The sequence below is a fragment of the Lagenorhynchus albirostris genome, chromosome 6 (assembly GCF_949774975.1).
Source record: "Lagenorhynchus albirostris chromosome 6, mLagAlb1.1, whole genome shotgun sequence".
In the NCBI taxonomy this organism is placed as follows: Eukaryota; Metazoa; Chordata; class Mammalia; order Artiodactyla; family Delphinidae; genus Lagenorhynchus; species Lagenorhynchus albirostris.
This window is the reverse complement of record NC_083100.1, coordinates 7,133,533-7,156,733: the sequence shown is the minus strand read 5'-3', so window position 1 is coordinate 7,156,733 and position 23,201 is coordinate 7,133,533. Positions and strand designations below refer to the sequence as shown.

The 23,201-nt window shown below is 44.3% G+C and overlaps 1 long non-coding RNA gene across 1 annotated transcript in view; it reads left to right on the top strand.

The window, feature by feature from the left end:
- Nucleotides 1–21,953, top strand: part of LOC132522007 (uncharacterized) — a 34,899-nt gene extending 12,946 nt beyond the window's left edge. The window contains exon 3 of the long non-coding RNA XR_009541012.1: nucleotides 21,593–21,953. This is a non-coding gene — a long non-coding RNA (uncharacterized LOC132522007). The remainder of the gene's footprint in view (nucleotides 1–21,592) is intronic.
- The last annotated feature ends 1,248 nt before the right edge of the window (nucleotides 21,954–23,201 follow it).

Here is a 23,201-nt window from a genome sequence, read left to right as displayed (position 1 = left end):
GCTTTTTTTTAAAAAATTAATTTATTTAATTTATTTATTTTTGGCTGCATTGTGTCTTTGTTGCTACGCGTGGGCTTTCTCTAGTTGCGGCCAGCAGGGGCTACTCTTCAGTGCTGTGCGGGGGCTCCTCATTGCGGTGGCCTCTCTTGTTGCAGAGCACGGGCTCTAGGTGCACAGGCTTCAGTAGTTGTGGCTCACGGGCTCTAGAGCGCAGGCTCAGTAGTTGTGGCTCACGGGCTTAGTTGCTCTGCGGCATGTGGGATCTTCCCGGACCAGGGTTCAAACCTGTGTCCCCTGCATTGGCAGGTGGATTCTTAATCACTGCGTCACCAGGGAAGCCCTCTTTTGCTTGTCTTAATTTTAGGGTTTCTATGGTTTTCCAATGGATTTGTAAATTCAGTGAGCTGTGTTGTTTGTATATGTTTTTTAAAAAACGTAGCCTGGGAATTCCCTGTCGGTCCAGTGGTTAGGACTCTTGAGCTCTCAGTGCTGAGGGCCCGGGTTCAATCCCTGGTTGGGGAAATAAGATCCCGCAAGCTGCACAGCACGGCCCCAAAAATTAAACAAACAAATCCATTAATTTAAAAAACGTGGCCCATTTTGTAGGAAAAGAACATTTCTATGATACGTGTGAGTGGAAGTATCAGCGGGGCTGCCGGGGCTGCCGAGGGACGGGCAGTGGGGTTGGCCCTGCAGCCACTCTCCCCTGACACGCCGCCCCGGGATTCCTGGCTCCGCTTTCCCACTGGGGTGTGGGGCAGGGTGTTAGGAGATGAGGGTCTGGGGGAGCAGAGGAAGGCCTGGCTAGAAGAGCTGTATTCCGATTTTACAGAAAGGACAACCAAGGGGGCAGGACCTCTCTCCATGGACGCGTGCTGTTCCAGGGCCAGCAGGGCAAGGAGAGGGTCAGGGGAGGCTCTTAGTCCTGACAGTTGCTGTGACCTCAGGTTACTTCCAGGAGGTCCCCTCACCACTGCCTATCCCCCTGCCCTCCTCTGAGACAGTTTGTTCTGAAACTGTCACCATCAAAACCAGACTTGCCTTGTCTGCTGGTTCAGTCAGTTTCACCAACAGATGATTGATTTCACCACGTGCTTCAGAAAAAAAGGAAGAACAGCTGACAAACGTGTATCCCCTGCCAAGTGTCCAGTAATTGATTCCACGAGTGAGTACTGAGCATCCACACTCTACGCCCCTGCAGACGACTCGGCCGCCACACCCGCCAGAGCGTCCAACACGCAGCTACTCGTTATTGACTTCATTTTTATTTATTTATTTATTTATTTATTTTTACAAATTACTTGCTATTTATTTCTTTGCAGAGTTAGGCCAAAATATATTGATTTTAAAAATTGTTATCTATATTCTTTCTGTAGAATAGACGGAGCATTAAATATATTTGTTTTTATTTTTACATTTTTATTGGAGTATAATTGCTTTACAGTGGTGTGTTAGTTTCTACTTTATAACAAAGTGAATCAGTTATACATATACATATGTTCCCATATCTCTTCCCTCTGGCGTCTCCCTCCCTCCCACCCTCCCTATCCCACCCCTCTAGGTGGTCACAAAGCACCGAGCTGATCTCCCTCTGCTATGTGGCTGCTTCCCCCTAGCTAGCTATTTTACGTTTGGTAGTGTATATATGTCCATGCCTCTCTCACTTTGTCTCAGCTTACCCTTCCCCCTCCCCATATCCTCAAGTCCATTCTCTAGTAGGTCTGTGTCTTTATTCCTGTCTTACCCCTAGGTTCTTCATGACATTTTTTTTTTCTTAGATTCCATGTATCTGTGTTAGCAACAAGACCAAAAGACAACCCTCAGAATGGGGGAAAATATTTGCGAATGAAGCAACTGACAAAGGATTAATCTCCAAAATCTACAAGCAGCTCATGCAGCTCAATAACAAAAAAACAAACAACCCAATCCAAAAATGGGCAGAAGACCTAAATAGACATTTCTCCAAAGAAGATATACAGACTGCCAACAAACACATGAAAGAATGCTCAACATCATTAATCATTAAAGAAATGCAAATCAAAACTACAATGAGATATCATCTCACACCAGTCAGAATGGCCATCATCAAAAACTCTACAAACAGGGGGCTTCCCTGGTGGCGCAGTGGTTGAGAGTCTGCCTGCTGATGTAGGGGACATGGGTTCATGCCCCAGTCCGGGAAGATCCCACATGCTGCGGAGCAGCTGGGCCCGTGAGCCATGGCCGCTGAGCCTGCGCGTCCGGAGCCTGTTGCTCCGCGACGGGAGAGGCCACACAGTGAGAGGCCCGCATACCGCAAAAAAAAAAAAAAAAAAAAACTCTACAAACAATAAATGCTGGAGAGGATATGGAGAAAAGGGAACACTCTTGCACTGCTGGTGGGAATGTAAATTGATACAGCCACTGTGGAGAACAGTATGGAGTTTCCTTAAAAAACTAAAAATAGAACTACCATACGACCTAGCAATGCCACTACTGGGCATATACCCTGAGAAAACCATAATTCAAAAAGAGTCATGTACCAAAATGTTCATTGCAGCTCTATTTACAATAGCCAGTACATGGAAGCAACCTAAGTGTCCATCGACAGATGAATGGATAAAGAAGATGTGGCACATATATACAATGGAATATTACTCAGCCATAAAAAGAAACAAAATTGAGTTATTTGTAGTGAGGTGGATGGACCTAGAGTCTGTCATACAGAGTGAAGTAAGTCAGAAAGAGAAAAACAAATACCGTATGTTATTGACTTTAAATGGTCATTATGTGCAAGCCCCAAAACGACAGACAACACCATGCTGATAATATTACACTGATGGTTTCTGAAAAGATGCTCGTTGAGGGCCCATTATTTCATCTATAGTTGCTGAAGGATTTATTTTATTGACTTACCCATCATAGAGGCCTAGTAAATACTTCTTGAAAAATTACTGGATAAATGGTACACTTAAAGTTGTAAACAGATTTTCTTTGTTTAAAAGTTATCTTAATTATGGGAATGGAAGAATTTCTTTAAGAATCTGATAACTTTAAGGGGAAATTTCAATTAAGACTTGGCATCTTTATTTTTCTTTTTTCAAGGAGACCGGGTTTTAATATGGGGTATCCTAGGTGAGATTCCCTTGAGATAAAGATTCAAGTGCAGGTGACTCCTTAAGGAGGAGCTCCCAGGAGAAACGAGTGAGGGAGTGGAGAAGCAGGACAGGGAGAAGAAATGCCAAGCAGAGGGTTTCAGGCAGAGTCCCAGTCTCAGCTGCCCCCACAGGGGTGTGGGACATTAACTGCCCCTCGGTCACAAGGAAGCTGGAATTTTATACTGTGGTGTCAGTCATTGCCTGAGGGCTGTGAGGGCCCTGTGTGTGTGTGTGTGTGTGTGTGTGTGTGTGTGTGTGTGTGTGTGTGTAGTGTAGTGTCCCAGGAGGCAGGGGAACAGGAGAAGGGCAGATGGGGTCAGAGGGATATGATGCCAAGCATTCTGCCCAGCATATTGTATATATGGGTAGACTTTACCTTCTAGCGCAGTTTATAGAATGTTCCCAATGTATTAGTTATCTATTGCCGTGTAACAAATGGCCCCATGACTTTGCAGCTTACAGCAACATTTATTCTCTCCTGGGCCAGGAAGCACATGTTTCTTTCACGGGGATGCGGTCCAGCTGCTGCCATGTGGGCCTTTCTTGGGCTACCCAGTGTCCTCATGACATGGAAACTGGTTTCCCCAGAGTGAGTGATCCACAAGAGGGAGAGACTAATGCCTGCTGCCTTTTATGACCTTGACTCTAATTCACATGCCTTTAAGCCTTCCTATCAGTTAGAAGTGGTCATGAAGTCCAGCCCACACTCAATAGGAGGCCATGAATACTGGGCAGTGGGGTCACTGGGTGTCTTGGAGGAGGAATACCCCACATTCCTTCAGCTTTTTGCCAGAAAATTCTGAGGACAACCAGTGTCGCTGTCCCATTGTGTGTTTGACACTTGCCAAAGCAAAGACTGCAAAGTGAACAAAGACACTGGGTCCTTTCTGCCGAAGCTGCTGTCCCTTTAGCCCTCTCTGGTTGACCAGGAGTTACCCTCCGGCAGCACGGGGTTTTCCACACATGCATCATCCCAGGCACTTCCTGTGGCCCTCTTTAGATGTAGCAGACTCTGTAAAATGAATTACCTGTGATTTGCTGTTCCGCCTTGAACCCAAATCCAGCATCTCATCTCCTTGGCTCACACACAGGTTCTTACATGTCTCCCCAGGCCAGGTGTGATGGCCTTGTCTTGGCTGGCATGTGACTTTGCAACCTGGGAAGACCTGACTCCCGGCATAGTAATTAAACTTGGCCGAAATAGAGCATGTGATTATCCTACAGTGTGGAGTCAAGATCTTAATCTGGAGGTTTTATCGTTGCATGGCTGGCAGTGTCAGGGTTTAGGAGACAGGCAGTGCCAGTTACCCACATCAGAGAGGAGAAAAGCAAGGGGGGAGGTCTGACACTCCCTTCCAGGGCGCTGCGTGCTGCCTGCCCTTGGTGCCACCAGGGTGCCGAGGGCCACATCACTTGCTCTTTTCTCTCTCTAGTCGGCGCACCCCGCCCGTCACCCCCCAATTCCCTTACGTGCAATGGAAATCCCCATACATTGTTTATAGGCGAAAGAAGTCATTTCTCCCATGGATTCTTTTTTTTTTTTTGTGGTACGCGGGCCTCTCACTGTTGTGGCCTCTCCGGTTGCGGAGCACAGGCTCCGGACGCGCAGGCTCAGTGGCCATGGCTCACGGGCACAGCCACTCCGCAGCATGTGGGATCTTCCCGGACTGGAACACGAACCCGTGTCCCCTGCATCGGCAGGTGGACTCTCAACCACTGCGCCACCAGGGAAGCCCACTCCCATGGATTCTTGTGTGAAAGATGACTTGCTCAATGGTATTGCTGTAGTCAGTGTGACGGGAAGTTTTGAGTGGCAGTGTTTTATGGTATCTCCTTTTTTAAACTTCAAGTGTAGTTGATTTACAATACTAGTTTCAGGTGTACAACATAGTACTTCAATATTTTTACAGATTATGCTCCATTAAACTCCATTAAAGTTGTTATAAAATATTGGCTATATTCTCTGTGCTGTGCATTACATCCTTGTATCTTATTTATTTTATATCCAGTGGTTTGTGTCTCTTAATCCCTTTCCCCCATCTTGTCCCTCCCCCTCTCCCCACTGGCAACCACTACTTTGCTCTCTGTATCTGTGAGTCTGTTTCTGTTTTGTCCATTTGTTTATTTTTTAGATGTCACATGAGTGAAAACATACAGTATTTGTCTGTCTGTGGCTGACTTATACCGTAAGCCAGAGGCAGGACATTGAAGTGAGGCTTAGCTGCTAGAGTTGAAAGGTGGAGGGAAAGCACAGAGCCCTGTGAGGGCCTGGTGCCGTCCAGGGACAAAATCCAGGTTACCAAAGGATAAAAGGGCCGCAAAACCTTCAGCTGCCACCAGGAGGTTTCTGTTGGTGACAGGCTGGGGCTCACACCTCAGGCAAGGACCTGGAACCTGTGTGTTCTGCATGGTGATTAAGGCAGCTCTTTAAAAATAAAGCCAGTGGGACTTCCCTGGTGGCACAGTGGTTAAGAATCCGCCTGCCAATGCAGCGGACACGGGTTCGAGCCCTGGTCTGCCCGTGCACCACGACTACTGAGCCTGCGCTCTAGAGCCCACAAGCCACAACTACTGAGCCCACGTGCCACAACTACTGAAGCCTGCACGCCTAGATCCTGTGCTCTGCAATAAGACAAGCCACCAAAATGAGAAGCCTGCGCACCACAACGAGGAGCAGCCCCTGCTCGCTGCAACTAGAGAAAGCCCACGTGCAGCAACGAAAACCCAACACAGCCAAAAATAAATAAATAAAATAAATAAATTTTAAAATAAAATAAAAAATAAAGCCAGAGTAATGCTAATGGAAACTGGAAATATGAATATAAATCCAAGGACAACACCTAAGAACCATGTAATATAAGAAATGTTAATACGTATAAGAATTGCAGAGGAAATTCAAGCTATTCAAATTCCAGCAGACATTTATCAAGCACCTCCTATGTGGCAAGTACTGTTTTAAATGTTTTCCATACATTCTTCCATTGATTTAATTGATTCCTCGTGAATCTGTGGAGCAGGGTGATACTTATTAAATTTCAGAACCTTTTCTGCTGTTTGGCATTTGCTTTTTTCTTGTACACTGCTTTACCTACTAGCCAACCTAAGAGTTCCAGGATTTCTGGGAGATGATCTATCATTGCATCTAGTACCGTTTTATTGATTATTCTCACAGTGATTACTATGTTTTTCCAATAGTAGATTAGTTAACTTCATGGGTCGCTTTCTACAAGGAAATAGTATTATTTGCCACACAACATTTTGGGGGTTTGTATTTTCTGACTTTGCCATCTTTTTGCTGGAAAATCTTGGCAACATAATCAATTGCCTTGATCAATCTCCCTTTGAAAAGGGATTGGTGTACCCACCTCCTGGTATTGATGGTTTAAATCTGAGACTGCTACTCCTACGTGACCAATGTGCTCAAAATGAATGAATGAGAAACAAACAGTGATAAATCAGGCCAGAGGACAGTTGACATACATCCTCTTATGAAAATGAAGTGGCACAAACTTCTCAGTGATCTGCCCAGAGCCAGAATCTTCCTTGGAAGAGCTGCTCTGTGGATGCTCCAGGACACGTAGTCAAGGTCACAGTTCTTTCCATGGAGCATGAGTTGAAGTGATTGGGGCCTGGAAACCTTTCCAAGAAGGAATGCGCCAGAACCACACAACTAAAGCCCAACAATAGGCTTCTGGACCATAGGCTTTAGGGCACTGAGGCTTTCTGGGAAGTTTTCAGGGAAGTGGTTGCTAAATGTTCCCCTGAGTCACCAAATAAGGAGTTTTCTGATAGAAATCAGCACTCAGAACAGTGGAGGTGCTCAGTAAATATTCATTAAATGACAGAACACATAAATCAATGGATTCCTCTGGTTTGCAGGGTGAAGCATCTGCCAAAGTAATGATTTTTGTTTTAGAGCAGCTAACCATAAAAATGATTCATTCTTCCTACTGGTATATGGGTAACAGAACAGATCATCTATGAAGGCAACTGTTGATTTGTCCTCAGGGCTGCCATGTACAGCAGCTCAGGCTGTGCACTGCCCAACTCCAGGGGTCCCTTTTACATAGATGACAGTGTGAATGGTGCCCTCCAGACTTGGGGCCTGGAATCACATCCTCAAACAAAGGATGCTTCATTCTCAAATCTATGACAGGGGAGGCGTGCAACCAGATCATTCATTCATTCATTCATTAACTATCTTAGGCCTGAGGATATGACCATGAACAAAGACGCCTTGAGCTAAGTATCATCTGATAGAAAAGATAAGTCATCAGGAAATTATAAATTAATACCTATGATGGGGATAGTACACGGTACTATGGGAGCTCGAGAGAGGAGTTTCTAATGCAGCCTGAGGCAGGAAGTGGGACGGAGGGATGGAGGGTCAGGGAGGGCTTTCGGGAAGAAGCTAAGTGAGACCTGAAGGATGAATAGAAAGTATCCAGGCAACAGTGGTTGATGTGGGAGCAGCAGGTGCAAAGGCCTTGAAGTGAGAGCAATTTTAAATCCTTGAGATAAACAGGAAATGCATGTTCGCTATCGATCATTGTTCTCAGCACTTTATAGATATTAACTTAGTTTTCTTCATCGTGCCTCCAGTGAGTTAAGCATTGCTATCATCCCCAATTTAAAGATGCGTAAATTGAGGCAAAGCAAGCCTGAGTAACTTGCTTTCACACCTAGTAAACAATGGAGCCAGAGTCAAACTTGCGAATCTAGATCAAGAGCCTGCGGCCTTTATTTTTCAAGGCTCAAGATATTTAAAATTTTTTCTTACATTTTGAAAGAATCTCAAAAGTTGTAAGTACAGTACAGTACAAAGTACAGTACAAAGAACCTTTTTCTCTTTTTAACTTTTACTGAACTGTTGGAGGGTCAGTTGTTGACCGATGTCCCATCATCCCCAAATACTGTTTAGTCTGTATTTTCTACAACCAAGGACCAACTCCTATATAACCAAAATATCACCAAAATCAGAAAGTTAACTTGGACACACTATTGCCAACTAATGTTCAGACTCCATTCAGATTTCATCTGTTGTCCCAATAATGTCCTTCATGGCAGAAAGATCCAATCCAGACTCATCCAGTGCATCTAGCTGTCTAGCTGCTTTGGTTTCCTTCAGGCTGGAATGGTTCCTCAGTCTTTGCCATCTGTAACCTTGACAATGATTTCAGGCCAATTATTCTGTAGACTCTTTCTTGATTTGGGTTTTCTGAGGTTTTCTATGATTAGATTCAGACTTTGCCCACCTTGTTTAGTTTGGCAGGTTTTTGAATTTTACCAACATGAAATCACACTGTATGTATTCTCTGATCCCTCCCAAAGACAGATGCAGTTTACTGTTTGCTTGTATGTGCTCCACCCTGTCCGTGTGTTTTCTGGTCTCAAACTCGGCTCTTTTCCTCTATAGTATGAGGTGACTGAGGCTTGGGAGGAGTGAGGATTTATTTACCCCAAACCACATGCTGGTATGAGGACAACCCAGGACTCAAGCCCCGCTCTGAACTTCTCTGATCTCTTGCCTGTATGAGGATCCTTCTGGGCCTCCTAAGGTCAGAGCAGGGCGGGTCTTGAAGGTGAGAGAAACAGGTTTCCTGGATCCACTGCCCCAGCTTCCACATCCTCCCCAGGGCCAGTCCAGGAGGTAAAATTTTTGAAATTAAGAATTCAAAAGAGGAACTTCCCTGGTGGTCCAGTGGCTAAGACTCCTTGCTCCCAGTGCAGGGAGCCCGGGTTCAATCTCTGGTCAGGGAACTAGATCTCACATGGTGCAACTGAGAGTCCGCATGCTGCGACTAAAGATCCCGCGTGCTGCAACTAAGACCCGAAGCAGCCAAATCAATTAATTTAAAAAAAGAAAAAAGAAAAGAATTCAAGGGCTTCCCTGGTGGTGCAGTGGTTAAGAATCCACCTGCCAATGCAGGGGACGTGAGTTCGAGCCCTGGTCCGGGAAGATCCCACATGCCGAGGAGCAGCTAGACCCGTGTGCCACAACTACCGAGCCTGCGTTCTAGAGCCCGCGAGCCACAACTACTGAAGCCCGCACGCCTAGAGCCCGTGCTCCACAACAAGAGAGGCCACCGCAATGGGAGGCCCGTGAACCGCCACGAAGAGGTAGCCCCCGCTGGCCGAAACTAGAGAAAAAGCCCGTGCACAGCAACAAAGACCCAACGCAGCCAAAAATAAATAAATTTTATAAATAAACAAATAAAAGAATTCTAAAGAATTAGAGAAAAATACAACCAATAAGATACAGATTTATGACAAACAAAAGAAACAGAAAAATTAACATTATGCATAAGGCGTAGAACCAATAAAATAATAATTTAAGAACAAAATTAAGTTATTGAAAAGTTATGGTTGTGAACAGTCAAGCAAACAAAACAAAAGGACATATAAAACATTATAGCTTAAAAAGAAATAAGAAATAAAGCAATAAGTTAAGACCTACAACCGCCCAGAAGCTTAGGGAGTTAAACAGTTAAGTTAAAAACAAAATAAAGTGGCGGGGTTCAGGGGAGGATTTGATACTAGAGCAAAGCCAGAAGCGCTGGATTTTATTAGTGGAAGTAATTATAAAGGTAAAATCTAAAGGAAAACATTTAAAAGGTGATTTAAATAGAGGGAGAATAAGAAGGAAGGTGAAGCCTAAAAATTAAAAGAATGATAGGTAAAATAAACTAGAATAACCCAATTAAGGCAAAAGTAACCTAAAAGGACAACTTAACAAGTCAGAAGATATCAACAGCTTAAAACACCAAAGGTGTAATTACGTAGGTAAAACCCATGCATCAGGGGCTTCACTGGCAGTCCAGTGGTTAAGACTCTGCACTTCCACTGCAGGGGGTGCAGGTTCAATTCCTGGTCAGGGAAATAAGATCCCGAAAGCAGCACGCCATGCAGGCAAGAAAAACAAACAAACACCTACGTGTCAAGCTCTGCCCCATGCCTATTATTATTACTATTATTGTTGTTTCAAATGTTAAAGGAGTTAGCAAGTCCAAGAGACTGTCCACTTGATCCCTTAAGATCTGAGTCGTTTGCAAGTTCCTGAGCCTTTGTCTGGTCACCTCTGGGCAGAACAGGAGGAGGGAGAGCTGGGGGTCATGCCCATCCCAAGGTCACCCTGAAAGAGCCACTTGCCCTGCAGCCCGTGTCAAGGCCTGGTGGGGAGGTGGGGAACACAGTCCTTCAACTTCCCAAAGGGAAGAAAAGTTTAGCACTGCTGAAAATAAGATAGAGCTGTCAAAAATATATGAAATTAGCTGCATAGTCACAGTTATATTTGTTCTGAGACAGTCTAAGAATAGAAACAATTTCAGAGACAGAACATCTAAACCTCTTCAGTCACCATGTCCAAGTGGCCTGAGATCCTTTGAGCGTGGCAGTGTCCTTAGTTCACGTTGCACAGAAGGGGTGGGCACTCCCGGGCTTAGCCAGTGCCCAGGTAGAGGGATTGCCGGAGAGGAAGTTAACTGATGATGCTCCGTTTGCATTTTTATTGTTGAGGGTACTGGGTCTCCTGTCTCACTGGAGGAGCTGGAGAAGTGGGTTATCTCCAGAAGGCAGCTGGGGCAGGCAAACCCTTCCGCATTAGAGCTGCTGCATTCCTGCCAGGACTGCAGTATTTACCTATCCCGGTGCCACTGTGACCTGGCTTTGTGAGAGCCTTGGTCTGAGCAGTCCTGGGCCACGACTGGACTAGTTTGCACAGGTGTGCCTTCAAAGGGTCGTCAAGTTCCCAGGCTGCAACCTCTGCCCAGGGAGCCTCCCTGCCTCTGCAAATACTGAGCACTCCTGGTGAGTCAGGCATGTGCTAAGTGCTCAGGGGGAACAAAACTTGGCCTGGTCCTGCCTTCAGGGAGCCTGCAGTCGACGTCCCCTAGACCACCATGATCAGTGGTAGGGGTTGATGATTCTGCCCAACCTCCTGGAAAAGGACACAGGCAGGGGGATTGGGGTGGGGCCTGAAGGGCCTCTCTACTTCCACTTCTGCCTGTTTATTTTTGAAAAAATAAGCTCTCAAAAAATATAATAAGTCAGCTTTTTATTATGGAAAATTTCAAACGTACCCTAAAGTAGACAGAAAAGTATAATGAACTACCCAAATACCTATCACCAGCTCAACAGTTAAAGACTCATGGCTTATCTTCTTTTTTTTTAATAAATTTATTTATTGATTATTTACTTTTGGCTGGGTTGGCTCTTTGTTGCTGCACGCAGGCTTTCTCTAGTTGCGGCGAGCGGGGGCTACTCTTTTTTTTTTTTTTTTAGGGGAGCTACTCTTTGTTGCGGTGCGCGGGCTTCTCGTTGCGGTGGCCTCTCTTGTTGTGGAGCATGGCCTGTAGGCGCTTGGGCTTCAGTAGCTGTGGCACGCGGGCTCAGCAGTTGTGGCACTCAGGCTCAGTAGTTGTGGCTCGCGGGCTCCAGAGCACAGGCTCAGTAGTTGTGGCGCATGGGCTTAGTTGCTCTGCGGCATGTGGGATCTTCACGGACCAGGGCTCGAACCCATGTCCCCTGCATTGGCAGGTGGATTCCCAACCACTGCACCACCAGGGAGGTCCCTTTAATTTTTAAAATTTATTTATTTATTTTTGGCTGCGTTGGGTCTTCGTTGCTGTGTGTGGGCTTTCTCTAGTTGCAGCAAGCGGGAGCTACTTTTCATTGCAGTGCGCGGGCTTCTCATTGTGGTGGCTTCTCTTTGTCGTGGAGCACAGGCTCTAGGCACACGGGCTTCAGTAGTTATGGCTCACAGGCTCTAGAGCGCAGGCTCAGAAGTTGTGGCGCACGGGCTTAGTTGCTCTGCGGCATGTGGGTCCTTCCTGGACCAGAGCTTGAACCCGTGTCCCCTGCATTGGCAGGTGGATTCCTAACCACCTCATGGCTTATCTTCTTTCATCCCTACTCCTACCCTCGCCTTCCTGGGCCTGCATTATTTTGAAGCGAATCCCAGACATCATATCCGTTTTATCCAAAATATTTCAGAATGTATCTCTAAAAGAAAAGGACTTTAAAAATAGCCATAATACCTTTAACATGCCTTAAAAAATTAATAATTTCTTAGTATCATCAAACATCTGATCCATGTTCAAATTTCCCTGATCGTCTTTGAAATTTTCCATTCCAGAAAAGGGACACAGTGTTTGAATCAGGATTCAAGTAAGGTCTATGTGTTGCTATTGGTCGATGTTGCTTGAGAACCTTCGAATCGCTCCCTCACTTCCTTGTTTTTTCCTTGAGAACCTTTGAATCGCTGCTTCACTTTCTCGTTTTCTCCTTGTGCTATGTTGAGAAATTGCGTCACCGGTCTTGTCTGGATTTTGTTGATTGCGACTGCAGTGTGTTTTACTGGTTCCTCTCGCTCCTGTGTTTCTTATAAACTGGTAGCTCTAGAGGCTGATTAGAGTCAGGCTGCATTTCTTCAGCTCGTGTATTGCCCCAAATGACTGACTAATGGCAAAACCCAAAGCAGCTTCCTTGAATCAAAGAGGCAGCCGCCAATCTGCAGTGACTCAACATTTGTTTCTTGTGTTTACGGATTGTAAAGACTGTGAGGCTCTCCTAGTGACAACCCAAACTCGCATTTATGAACATCTGACAAGCTGCCCCCAGGGTTACAATACATGGCACTTGTATATTTCCATGGCAACATATACACTTTCCAATATGGAAACCGGTCCCTCCCTCATATCAGCCTTCAGAGACTCACAGTGCCATGCATGAGCCTTTAATGGCAGTGAGGGATTTCATGGCAATGATCATTTTGGAGATGGATCCAGGGATAATAGTCACAATATTTAATAATGAGGAAGGTTTGGCTGGAGCAAGTAGAGCAGAGCTGTTAACATGGAGTGAGGCTGCCCCTGGCTGCCCTGCGAGTGTTAACCCTGGGGTGACTCTAATGCTTAATACAGGCTGACAATCCTTGGAACAATTAGAAACTCCCGCGATTCCCTCAGGGCACTGCCAGGAAAAGACAGAGGCATTTTCAGTCCGAAGATCAGGGGACAAATATTTTAAGAAGCATCAGCCGCTCATTTCATGCAGAAAAATTGCCCCATGTGAAAATTTATAATGTAGTTTAATTTTATATAGAAATGTCAATTCATCAAAGCACATGTTTGAGTTCTTTTCTCATATGTGTGTATCTATATTTATCAATTTGGTACTTTTATGATATGAAATGATTTCTGGGACATTACATCTATAGTAAAGACCTAACTTATAACATCTTGACTTGAGAGGACCCTTAAGGGACCAATCTGGTGACGGACTGGGGGTGCCTCTGGGCTTTGCCCACTGTGGGCAACTTAACAATAACACCCTCCTTCTCACAGCCAAGTTTACCCTGGCAATACCTCCATCCAGGGCAGCCTGGGAAGTGGGAGATGATGGGGTATGGAGTCTAAGCCTCTGGATTCCTGGTCTGGCTCTCTTACTAGCTGTGCCACCTCAGTCTACTTACTAACTTTGAGCCTTAGTTTTCCAATCTGTGAGATGGGAATAATGTAAGAGAATTTAAAGCGGTCATACACATAAAGACCCTCAACAGACGTTAGTTCCCTTCCTGTGCTCCTCTTGCTAGCACATCTGTCTATAGTAATCGTGTTCCCCTCCTGCTGCACTGCCTAGCAGCACCGTGAACCCCCTGCTTGTGGGCATATGGAAAAGGACTTGCAGGACACCCTTGGGTGAGCTGCAGACAATCCTAGAACCTCTGGGGATAGGCACTGACCACTAAGAAGAACATCACGTGCTTCATATCAGCACCACCCAAACTTCTAGAAAATGGAGGACTGGTTCCTTGGCCATCTGGGTCTCAGAAGACATTAATCCTCTAATCTAGCCTCCAGCCCCTACTGCTCTAACTTCCATTCTGCTGCTTCTCACCTCAGCCAAGACCCCTTTGGCATTCCCTCATGTGGGAATCCCGGACTCTAATTACATGAGATACATTTTGGGTGCCTGGCTCTCCTTCACATACTTCTCAAAGATTCTCCCCAACACAGTTTCCTCTGAAGTGGGAATGACCTCATTAATCCTGCCTCCTGTTCTTTTAGCTGATTGGTCCAGAGCTAAACACCTGACCCAAGAATGGCCAACCAGAATTTTTTTCCTTAGAAATTCTGTCTTAGAGACACAAAAATCCACAATGGCTGTGGAGAGCCAAGCTGAAAGGTCATATCGGCTATGGCTGCCATTTTGGGTCATGTGCAATGTGACAAACAGGAGAAGCTGGTCTGAGAAGAGAGCAGGAGAATAAAGCAGTCCACAGAGCAGAGAGGAGTGGGCCCCATGGCCCCTGAGAAAAGGAGAAAGTGGCTCTCCTGATGGCTTTTCCCTTCCTATAGAGTTGAGCTTCATCTCTTTTATTTGGTTTCTTTGGGATTCCAGCATCCTTACCACATGCCTCTTTTACTTGAACAAATTTGAGTAGGCTCTGATCTTTGCAATCAAAGCAACTGTGACCAGGGAATGAGATAAGGATTCCTACTCTCACTACTTCTTTCAATATCATAATGGAAGTCCTCACCAGTGCAATAAGACAAGAAAAAACAAATAGAAGGCATGAAGATTGGAAAGAAAGAATTAAAACTATCTTTATTCACAGAAGACAGGATTGTGTGTGTGGAGAATCCAAAGGAATATACAAGCAAAACTACAGTTGAACTCATCAAGGTCACAGGATACTGGGCGAACATGCAGAAATTAATTGTATTTATACATACTACCAATAAACAATTGAAAAATGAAATTACAAAACACAGACATTTAAAACAGGATGAAAACCATTCAATGCAGGAACAAATATAATGTGTAAATCTTCTATAGTATACTATAAAATTATTGCTGGATTAATTTAAGGAGTATCTAAATAAATGGAAAATTAGGACATGTTCATAGATTGGTACCTTAAATTGTTCAATCTTCAGGTGTCAATAATCTCCAAATTTGTCTATATAGAGATAATGCAATCTTAACCAAAGTCTAGCAGACTTTTTTTCAGAATATAAATTGACAAACTGATTCTAAAATTTATATGGAAATGCAAAGGACTTAAAATAGCCAAGACAGTCTTAAAAAAGAACAAAGTAGGAGGGTTTACGCTACCAGATTTTAAAACTTAGCATAAAGCTACAGTATTTAAGCAGTGTAATATTGGCATAAGGAAAGACAATTAGATCAATGAAATGGAATAGAAGTCCAGAAAAGACCCGTGTGTCTGCAGTCAGTGGATTTTCAGAAAAACAAAATCAAAACCAAACAAAACACCAATGCAGTTCATCAGGGGAAACAGAAGTTCTTTTTAATAAATGATTGCAGAGCAACTGGATATCCATATGGACCATAGACCTACATGTGAAAGCTAAAAGTATAAAACATCCATACGAAAAGCATAGGACACTATCTTTGAAGTAGTCAAATCTTTCTTAGAATGGAAAAGGGCAAACAATAAAAGAAAAAAAAATTGATGTTAGTCTTTGTCAAAATTTCTGCTCTTTAAAAAACAGGAAAATTAAAAGACAAGCCACAGACTGGTAGAACATATTTGCAATTCATTTATCTGACCAAGGATTTGTGGTCAAGATACATAAGGAATCCTACAAATTAAAAAAATAATAATAAATGGGCAAAAGAGTTGAATAAGAACTTCACAGAAGAAGATACATGAATGGCCAACAAACATATGAAAAGGTACTCAACATCATGAGTCATTGGGGAAATGCAGATTAAAATCACAGTGAGAAACCTCAATATATTAGAGTGGATACAGTTACAAAGATTGACAATTCCAAGCATTGGTGAGGATCTAGAGCAACCAGAACTTTGATATCTTGCTGATAGGAGTGTAAAGTAGCAGTGTAAAGTAGTCAATCATTTTGAGAAATCACTTGACCGTTTCTAATAACATTAAATAAACACCTATCCTAAGACCCAACACTTCCACTCCTGAGTACACACTCTGGAGAAATGAGTGCATACATCCACAAAAAGACTTGTCTAAGAACATTCGTAGCAACTTTATATTAGTTGAAACTAGAAATAATCCAAATAGTCATTAACAGAAGGATGGATAAGCAAATTGTGGTCATACTTCTCAGCAATAAAAAGAACAATCTGATAGACACATGTTGATGAATCTCAAATATTATGTTGAGCAAAGAGAGACACTATAGATGACACACTGTGTGATCCCATTTTTATGAAGTTCATGAGAGCAAAATTAATCTAACGGTGATAGAAATCAGAAGATAGTTCTGTCTGAGAGGGATGGGTATTAATAGGAAAAGGGTCTTAGCTTCAAGGCTAATGTTCTAGATATTGGTCTGGTTGATGGTCAAGTGGGTGTATATGTATGTAAACGTTCATGTCTGTGGAGTGAATTGTATCCACCCACCCCGACCCAAATTCATATGTTGAAGCCCTAACCCCAGTGTGATGGTATTTGGAGATGGGGTCTTTGGGAGGGTGGGGCCCCACGAAGAGGAAAAGACCAGAGCTCACTTTCCCTCTCCACTGTGTGAAGACACAGCAAGAAGGTGGCTGTCTGCGAGCCAGAACCCAACCATGCTGGTACCTTGATCTAGGACTTCTGGCCTCCAGAACTGTGAGAAACAAATTTCTGTTGTCTAAGCATCAGTCTATGGTATTTTGTTATGACAGCCCAAGCTGACTAACGCATTCATCAAGCTATATATCCAAGATTTATACATCTTGTTGTAATGTAAAATTTCCTTTAATAAGTACTATTAAAATTGCCTTTATGAAAACATTTACTATAGTGACAATTGCAAAAAAGAGGGGTAAAATATTTGGGGCCCAGCATAACACTCTAGTCCTTCTTCAATTGCTTCCAGTCTTTGTACAATGTAGGGTTCTCTTTTTTTCCTTTTTTTGTGGGGGGGGGTCAAATTTAGATCAGAATCTTGCATTTATACACACAAATCAGCAAGGAGGTAGAGAATTATTTTCCTGGCTTAGAGCAAAGGGGATTTCAACAGGAATGGATGGCTAACAGCATTGGGAAAGTGACCATGGAAACTGAACAAGAGATGCTCAGAGTCAACCGTGGCACTTTACATGAGGCACACAGTATATAAAGATAGGGACACAAGAGATGTGGGCAAGAGCAGAGATTAAATTACTTTACACAAATAAAGACCTGAGCCTCTGAATGCCACGGTGCTGGTGAAATGAGGAGTAACGAGTGGAAGGGGATGGATGGCACTCACCAACAGTACCGCAGATGTCTCATGTCAAGCAAACATGGATGTGGTGGTTCATTAACTGTCGAGTGGTAACATTTCCCAGGAGAAACTCATATTTGGAACTTTACCTATAAAAGCAGTAACCCAAAGCTGTGGGAGCCTGACAGCCCAGCAGGAGGTTTTGACTAGAAAGCTTTTCCATAAGTATGTTGTGACCTGCCTGACCATAGAAATCCAGGTCAGAAAACATAATAGAAACAAGTGTCACATTGGGACTCCTGAGACTGACCTAGATATGCTCCCCCAAACCTCTGTCCTCACTAAGCCCAAGACGGAAGGAAGCACAGGCGACTTCTGTGAGCCAGACTGACTCAGTGGGGAGCAGACAGAAAGGGCTCTCATCTTCCCCTCGACTCCTCACTTCAGCCTGCTCTGTGAGTTGGTACTGCCTGCCCAGCCTTGGGTGAAATCTCAGGCAGACCACATGCAAAGTTTTTCCAGTCACTCTTAGCTTATAAACAAATGGCCTCTTTTGCTGGGTATAAAAAGTGCACCTGAAAGCTATTTCAAAACTCCAACTCCTTCCCATCCAGGCCTCCCACAGCTGGGAAGCCTCTGCTTCATGCTCTGTCTTCTCCCTGTCCCCTTCGCTGCACTTTGGGCCCTCAGAGTGGGGCAATTGTAGGGGCTCCTCAGAGATACCTTGCCAGGGGTCTCTGACTGCAGTTTTGGGGCATGTGCAAAGCTCTCAAGCTGGCCACTTATGACGCCCCACGTTTCTGCAGCCACTTTCTGGTCCACCTGGCCCCTAGCAGGAAGTCTTTTGGGTGGAGTTCTTTTTTTCTTTTTTTTTGCGGTACGCAGGCCTCTCACTGTTGTGGCCTCTCCCGTTGCAGAGCACAGGCTCCAGACACGCAGGCTCAGCAGCCATGGCTCACGGGCCCAGCTGCCCCATGGCACGTGGGATCTTCCCAGACTGGGGCACGAACCCGTGTCCCCTGCATCAGCAGGCTGACTCTCAACTGCTGCGCCACCAGGGAAGCCCAAACATAACTTTTATATGCACTGGGAAACCAAAAAATTCATGCTACTTGCTCTGCTGCAAGATTCACTTTATTGTGATGATCTGGAACCAAACCCTCAACATCTCTGAAGTCTGCCTGTATTGTTAAGTAGGTTTCAAGATGGCATGTATATAAGATCCCATTTTATGAAAAGAAAATATGCATAAAACATATGGAAAAAAAGACAAAACATTTACAACACATAAAAACCTCTGGGTGGTGGTGATGCAGTGATTTTTCTTTTCTACTTCTTCATGTGTTTAGTATCTAAAGTTTCCTAGTTTTGTGACAGGAGAGTAAAAGTGGAGCTATTTATTTTTTTTTTAAGGAAATTGTGGAGTTGTTTTTTTTTTTTAACTGATGCACTACTCAGAGCTTTGAGGGTGATTTATTTATTTATTTTTAATAGATCTTTACTGGAGTATAATTGCTTCACAATCCTTGTTAGTTTCTGTTGTACAACCAAGTGAATCAGCCATACGCATACATATATCCCCATATCCCCTCCCTCTTGAGCCTCCCTCCCACCCTCCCTATCCCACCTCTCTAGGTCATATATGCAATGGAATATTAAAAGCCATAAAAAGAAATGAAATAGAGTTATTTGTAGTGAGGTGGATGGACCTAGAGTCTGTCATACAGAGTGAAGTAAGTCAGAAAGAGAAAAACAAATACCTTATGCTAACGCATATATATGGAATCTAAAAAAAAAAATGGAGTTTTTTAAAACATGAACAACTGAAAATTATTATTATTTTTTAAACACAAGACACCCTTGTAGCCCTGTTAAGACTCTGCAGAACAACCCTTGTGACATTGTTTCATGAACCAACCCCTCATGATTTGTTGTCTCTCACCTTGCTCTCTTGGCTCCTAGGTCTGTCCGTGTCGGTATTCTCCAGGGTCGAGTTCTGCTCTGGGGGAAATTCAAGTTCAGGGGCTCATTTACAGAGTTCCCATTTTCCAGTGAATCTGTGACATGTGAGAAATGTAGGGAGTTAGGAATGTGCATCTCATCTCCCCTTTTCAGGCAATTCTCTCTATGAGACTAGGTCAGTAGCAACTGTCACCCTGAGAGGAGAAGGAAGTGGAGTGAAGAGGGGTGTCCTTCCTCTCATGCCCCCGAAGGGGAATTTGCCACTTTTTGTGCTGTATTCAGTGACCTGCAATGCCATCACAATGAAAATCGTAATTATGGTACAAGAAACTTCATAGCCACACATACGTCCATACACACATCCATCCATACGTGCATGTATAGCGGAAAAAAGAAAATCAGAAATGAGCTTGAAAACTTGGATACAAACCTGGTTAATGTCTTAGAGGACAATAGAACCATAACCACTGGTGTTATCATCTCTACTGGACGAAAATCATTTGCAACTTATCAGTTTTTTGACATCTAACTTTACAATTTCTGAGTCCTAATAGATATTAAATAATAAGTCACCTGCCCTAGAGTGTCAGATCAACCGTAGGTGGCGTTGTTAGTTAATGTTCTCGTATGACTTTGAAAGGACACCCCTTAGCAGATGAGATGGGGACTGTCCTCACTTTCCAGACCCAGATCACAAACCGTGAACCCAGAGCGCCAGCCTTCTTTCCTTGTGAGGGGTGGACGGAAGAAGCCCGGTGCTAGGTGGCCTCCTCAGCAGAACAGTGTTTTCTCCTTGGACCCTGGATCAGGGGATGCTGGGCTGTCCTGAGAGTTAACTCCAGGGAGCTAAAATGAGGAAGTCACTTTACAAATAAAACTGCGAGTCTGATGAGAGTATTTATGGTCTGAACATAAATGGCATCTTGATAAATGGCTGTGGCAGGACATGCTGTGGCCGTGTGTCTACACTGGCGTCAGCAGCCTCCACTCATCTCGGAGGCAACAAACTTGAGGCTGTCTCCCCATCAACCCCGTTTCCCTCTCCAGCCTCATCTCAGACAGAGCCCCACACCCACCTTTTCTCCTGCTCAGAAAGTCCCCCACCCCAGCTTTGGGCAGCTGATTCTGCTCTTCTCTCTGCTTTCAACGCTGTAACCCTGCAAGGTCCGATGGGGTAGCCGCTAGCCACGTGGGGCTATCACACACTTGAAATGTGGCTCATGTGACTAAAGTGAATTCTTCATTTTTTTAAAACTTAAGTTAATTTAAATGTAAAAACTGATAGTTTCATTATTAGAAATCTTTTGAGGTTATTTGGAGTAATCTGGGGATTGTTTCTACTTTGATTAACTTTTCTGGCTGTACATTTAATAACTTCTCTGGCTGTAAACTACTTCTTTGACTGCACATTTTATGAAATCTAAATCCAGATCAAGAATTTCCCATGAAAATTTAGTGTGCAAATTGAGAGAGACTACAAATGTAAAATACCGAACAGATTTCAAAAACAGTACCACAAAAAGACTGTAAAATGTCTTATTACTAATTTTTATATCGATTATTGACGATAGGATAAAATTATAATATTTTGGATGTATTGGGTTAAATAGAATGCATTGTTAAAATTAATTTTACTCATTTCTGTTTACTTTTTAATGTAAAAAAATTTTAAACGACATATGTGGCTTGCATTACATTTCTGCTGGACAGAGCTGCTCTGACCCCCTTCTCCATCAGCACAGGTTCTGGGACTAGAAGAATCTGAACTCTAGATCAAGCCATACCACTCACTAGCTGTGCGATTTGGGGTGACTCCGTTTCTCAGGGCCTTCGTTATTTTTTTTAATCTGTAAAATGGGTATGGTAAGAACTGCCTTGAAATGCCTGCCTATCTTAGCCAATAAGTACCCACAAGTGCTCAGCCAAGTTAGCTGCTGCTCTTTCTGGCCACGTCCTAATGCATCCTTCAGGGCTCACCTAACATATCATCTTCTTTGGGGGAATCATTCCTAACCCTTCCAGAGGGTCTAGTTTAAAGCCTTTGCCTCTCTTATAAACTTTGCCGCATTGCTTGCAGTAAAATGACATCATTACAATATTTGGGGTTCTTAAGGGCAGAGACTCCCACTTATTCATGTGTGTGTGCTTTTAACTCTTATGGAAATTTTCAAACACACACAGAAGTTGAGAGAGTAATATACTGTACCAACCACCCTGCTCCCATGACTATAGTATTCCCATTGTTGTATTTCTCTGGCTTCGCACGGTACTCAACCCAAAATTCTATGTTTGTGGTAGGTGGCAGACAACCACGCTTTCTTTGCTGCTCCTCGCATCAAGCAGTGGAGTTGATTTCTCCATCTGCTTTTATCTGGACTGGACCTGTGAGCTGCTTGGACAGAGAGAATGTGGTAGAAGTGACTGTGCAGGCTCTGACCCCGGGTCTCAAGACCTGGAGGCTTCTGTTCCTGCTTTCTGGGAGCCCTGCTGCCATGTGAACAAGCCCGAGCTAGCCTCCTGGAGAATGGGCCACACGTGGAGCAGAGACAGACAGTCCAGGTGAGGCCCTCGTGGACCAACCAGCTCACTAGCGGCCAGAGAGGCCGTCCTTGACTTTCCAACCCCAGATCAGCCACCAACTCACTGCAGAGGTCAGACAAAGTGGCCCAGACAGAGGGGCCACCCAATCAACCCGCAGGATCAAGAGAAATAATAGATATTGTTGTCCCGTCTCTATGTTTTAAGGGTGGTTTAACATGTGGCAAAAGGCTACTAGATAGAGTTTAATGAAAGTTTGTGAACCAGTTAATGTCTCCCCAGCACACACGGGGCAGCGTGCTATCTGTCCAGTGACAGCTGCCGTACCCCAGGGGCTAAGAAACTGTCACACGGTCCACAACCCCGGCCTGCTGCCCGCTCAGCCACGTGGGCAAGTCACAGGGGAAGGAGACTCAGCTCTGACAACCCCCGTTTGTAGACGTTTCTGGTCCTACTCTGCTCAACAGATGTGCTTTGAGCAGATGAAATGTGCTAGGAACTGGTTTAAAAGATTAAGGGATCCTGCTGCAAAGCTATTGCCACGGTATTAATCTCTCATGTTTTCAGGACAACAGAAACTCTAGCTATCATGGTGATGGTGAGAGAACAGGATAGAACCTCATGTTAGGAGAGAAACTCGTGTTCCCAGATATCCTTACACATAGACAACTGCAAGTCTCCCTTCTAGAATGCATGGAATCTGGGGGGTTTGCTGAGCCCTGGAACAAGACGGCTCTTTTAATAGAAGCCAGTCTTACTGTATCACTTGGGTCAACACTTTCTCCTGAAGTATCCACATCATCTTATTGGGGGAATTTGAATTCTTTGGATAAGGGCTTCAAAATGTTCCACCTTATTGAACCTGTCCTTGTTCATTTTCAGTGCCTTTTATTCTCCTTTCATTTAAGTGGGCCTTTCAGCCCCAGTGACTCCAACTGGATGTCATGAGCAGCTGTGACAGTCGTCCCCGGTACTGACCTGCCAGGTGTCCGCAGTTCTGTTCGGGAGTGCCTCTGGCTTTGCCTTTGCTTCTGTGTCTCACGGTGCGATTGAAGAAGGAGTTTCTCTGGATAGGGATGTAGTAATGGGGTGCTTTGTCTTGCATCTCCTGGTCGGCATGGGGCGTCCCCTCTTCTGAGAGGACCTCAGGTCTCACACTGGCCAGCTCACCAATCTCCCACGAACCACTCACTGATTTCTTCTGGGGCTTTCCCAAATCCGCAGAGTCCCTGGTCTCCATGGAAATAAGTCCAATTGTTTCTCAGCAGAATGACTGGAGAACAATAACCCCTCTCAATCGTCCCTGGTTTTGAGTGCTCTAGAATCGAAAGAGAACAGTTTTCAGTCACTGTCATCAGGCTAAAGATGC